Genomic DNA, 4,552 nt, shown 5'->3' with positions numbered 1-4,552 from the left:
TATTCATTTCTTATTATCCAAATCTTCAAGTGGCTTGATCTTCCTTGGACTTCATATTTGAGTAGAATTTCTCCATCAATTTTGCACTTTAAACACATAGGAATATTTGAAGAAGTCTCTTATAGCTTAAAATCCTTAGAGCACTTAGCAAAAGTGAGAAAAGAAGTCCAAAAGGACTTAAAATGTTGATGCCTATGTGGGTTGCAATTGACACGCAAGTTGTGGGTTGCGGGAGTGGGAGTGCACGAGCCGTGTGCTTCTGGCACGAGGATCTCCCTTGTGTGCACGTGACGTCCTGGGCATGTAGTCTTGTCCGAGGCTAGCCTACAGTGCACCACCGTTGCCGGTGGAGGAGATTTTTCCCACCAGTTTTCGTATCAAGCATCTTTTTCTCTCTTTCCACTGGATTTCGCAACTTGGCACAAACCCACAGCTCTCAATTTCTATAAATAAGAGCCCTTCCTTCCCATTTTTTTCACACTTCCATTCTTCAACCTTTCGAGAATTAGAGAGAGAGAGAGAGAAAGAAAGAGATGGAAAGGAAGAAAAGCATAACGGTGTAGAATAAATTATCAAGATTTTCGTAAGGAATCTAGTATTTCTTTAAACATCTTAAGGGGTATTTTTAGATTAAAAAAAGATTAAATTAATAATTTGTGATTTTGCCTGTTTTGCATGCTTTTGTCTTTATAGGTTTAATAAGTTAAAATATTTTTGATTTCAAGCATGTTATGTGATTTATAGACACTTGATAATTTGCATGTAATTAAAATAATATTAAATCGGTAAGGTTATCCGAAAAATAAAGAAACAAAGAAAAGAGAGAAATGTGGAATGCAGCATGAATGGTCTAAGTATGTATATGTATTGAGATGCATAATGCATCAAGTGTCTCAATAGGCTTTTTATCTCTGAGAGATATTTATTCCCCTAACCCCATCCGGGGTATCTATTTCCCCCTCACCCATCTGGTCTAGAAAGACGTAAAAGAACCGCTCCTATGGATGACTGTGTACCCTCTGACGAGAGTGACGATGCAAATATCTGTTAGGGATCACCTTTGGCTAAATACTATCATGACTATAGAATATCTTATTGGACCATTATGGTTGGTACAGCCGTGGTCATAAATCGTACCATGGTTTGGTAAGCTGAAAATGTGTCTGAGCAAATTATCATTATTTGTATTTGATCTGGTAATTTCACATCGGTAGCCAGAAATCTGTATTTCCCTTTAGAGATAGAACTCGTAACGACTTTACGAAGTATGACACAAAAATCTGAGCATTTCATGATATATTTAATTTTTTTAATTATCTAGTATGATGTGTGTTTGTTCTAATTATATTAACGTGATATTTTCTCTAATAAATAAATTATTTTCATAAGATAAGATAGGTCTATGAAGTAACTAAATGGTAAGTATTAATGTTAGAGTAATTCACCTTTAAAACCTTATGATGTTATTTACATATTATTTTCCTTACTGAGCATATGAAACTCACTCTTTCTATGCCCCCAGATGATAAAGAAAATAAGAAACTGCCAACTGACCTACCCATTAAAGTTTATGAGGATCCCGTAGATCTGTAAAACTTGAGTGCATGATCTTTCTCACACTCTGATGAGTCCACTAGCATAGTGAAAGAAGTGACCCTCTTTCGTATTTCGACTTTGTATTTTACAGCCACTTCTATCCATAGTTATATATATAATTAGAACGCATATATTTGTAAGAAGTTTGGTATTAATTTATTCTATTGTATATAATTTTTATCATGCACTTATATTTCTGTTTCTATATCTGACACCGACATGCTTAATTTGCATTAGGATGTCATTGATGGTATCAGAGCATAATTACACGGATCAAAACACCGAGTTCCTAGGCAGAAAGACCCTTAGAGTACCTAGGAAAAATTAGTCATCTTTTTAAAAATTAGACGACCAACTAGTGTCTTCCTTTCTTTTATAGGAATGACATAAGGAAGACCATCCGTAGAGCGTATTGAGTGACCTGAAGGCCCGAATCACCCGACTAGGGCTAAATTTACCGAAATTTTCGAGCCATCCAAGGATTGACTACAGCCGTATAACAAAATCAAGCCAACCCTTGTCCACCTCCTGCCACATAATATCGAACAACCGAAAGGTCTGTTTCCCACAACATAATAGGCTTTAGGAACCTTAACCCGCCACATTTCGAAGGTAGGCCTGACCCTTTAATAGCTGAAGCTTGGATCCTACAAATAGAGAAGCTTTTCTCTATCTTTCACCTAACTGAGGAATAAAAGGTTCCCCTAGCAGCCTTTATGCTAAACAGTGAAGTCAAATACTAGTGGTACCTTAAGAATGAAGTCTTGCCTACCCCTACCACCTAAGAAGTTTTCATGAATACATTCTTTGATAACTTTTTTCCTACCTATGTCTTAGAAAATAAGGAAGAGGAATTTCAGGATCTCCACTAAGAAAATCTAACGGTTGCCCAGTTTGCAGCCTATTTTATTATCTAAATTCACCCCTCTAATGGTCACCCACAAAAGTCAAGAAGTTAAGAGGTTTCTAAAGGGTCTTCATGCTGACATCTATGACTGGGTTGTGATGCTGAGACCCAGCTCGTATGTGTAGGTGCTAGAACATGCCCAATTGACCGAAGACTGATCTCGACCAAGCACCAAGACATTGCCTGAGTTCGTACACAACAACAACAACAACCCCAATAGCTTGAAAGGAGATTACTTGATGCAATAAGTAGCCACCTCGATAAACGAACCAGAGTTGCCCTTCCCTCTACTTTGCTTCCACCTACGGGTCAGTCTGCCCAACCTACCCAACCCTATCTGAATTGTGGTCGCTCGCATGGTGACCTACCTTGTCGACGTATCAATCACGCCTACTATCGGTGTGGAAACACCCAACATTTTATAAAAGATTGCCCTAACGACCGAAGGATGCAACCAAGCCTACAGCACATAATCGTGTGTATCACCTAGATGAATCGGGTGCTCTTCCCACTCCTGTTCTCATTCAGGGTATCCTTTCTATTCATGATACTTTTGCCAAGGCTTTGAACAATACAGGTGCTACTCACTCTTTTATTTCCTGTGCATTTACTTGTAAGTTTGACATTAGGCCAGAACCTTTAGTGAAAATATTAACAGTAAAAACTCCCTCTAGGAGATTATTAAAAGCTCACTGTGTATATAAAGATTATATGATAAAGGCTTTAGAGATAGAAGTATATGTCAATCTAATATTGTTAGATTTTTCAGGATTTGATGTGAAATTAAGAATGGATTGGTTAGAAAAGTATATAGCAATAATCGATTGTGAAAGAAAAATTGTAACTTTGCGGTCCCCGAAAAAGGAATAAAATTTATTGTTATTATTTTTTCTAACAATTGAATAAACAGGAATATGGGTGCTAATCCTGCTATGTGTTCCATACCGATTGTTTGTAACTTTTCGGATGTATTTCCCATCAAACTTCCTAGTTTGCCTCCCCCGCGAGAAGTAGAGTTCCTAATTAAATTGCTGCCCGAAATCCAACCAATCTCGAAGCCTGCCTATCGTATGAGTCGTGCTGAGCTTGTGAGCTAGAAAATCAACTTTCTAAACTAATTACTCAAAATTTTATCGGCCCTAATCATTCTCCTTGGGGCACTCCAGTATTGTTCATGAAAAAGAAGGATGGTTCCCTCAGACTCTGTATGGATTATGGAGAACTCAATCAAGTAATAGTTAAAAGCAAGTTCCCTATACCTCAGATCAACGACCTCTTTGATCAATTGTAAGGAGCCACAGTCTTCTCCAAGATTGACATCAAGATGGGATATCACTAGCTGGGAGTCAAAGAAGAAGATATTCTGAAAACCTTCTTCCAATGTAGGTATGGTTTGTATGAGTTCTGGGTAATGTCTTTCGGGTTAATCAACACCCCTGCAGCCTTCATGGACCTCATGAACAAAGTTTTCTGGCACGCACTAGATTAATACATCATCGTATTTATTAATGACATCTTAGTGTACTTCAAGAGCCTGGAGGAACATGCAGTACACTTGACTAAAGTGTTGGAGACCCTTCGCCGGAACCAACTATATGTTAGACTTAGCAAATGCTCCTTCTGATTGGATCAAGTTTCCTTCCTCAGTCATATAATTTCAAGTGAAAGCGTTTCTGTGGATCCGTCCAAGGTTGAAACAGTAGTTAACTGGAATCTGCCCACCAATGTGGTTAAGGTACGTAGTTTCCTTGACTTGGCAGGTTACTATCAGCGATTCATCGACGAATTTGTTAAGATTGTTGCTTCATTGATCCAACTCACCCAAAAGGGCGTACAATTTGTCTGGAATTACAAATGAAATGAAAGCTTTATGGAATTGAAGTGTCATCTTACTTTAGCTCCTATGTTGACCCTCCCAACTCTATTAGAAAATTTTACATCTACTGTGATGCATCTCATGTTGGTTTGGGGTGTGTTTTGATGCAACATAGTAGAGTAGTCGCTTATGGGTCCCAACAGTTGAAAGCTCATGAGCGAAACTATCCTACC

Source organism: Carica papaya, chromosome 5 (assembly GCF_054855325.1).
Source record: "Carica papaya isolate Zhongbai chromosome 5, ASM5485532v1, whole genome shotgun sequence".
Classification (NCBI taxonomy): Eukaryota; Viridiplantae; Streptophyta; class Magnoliopsida; order Brassicales; family Caricaceae; genus Carica; species Carica papaya.
The sequence above is the reverse complement of the archived record's forward strand: the minus strand, read 5'-3'. Positions refer to the sequence as shown.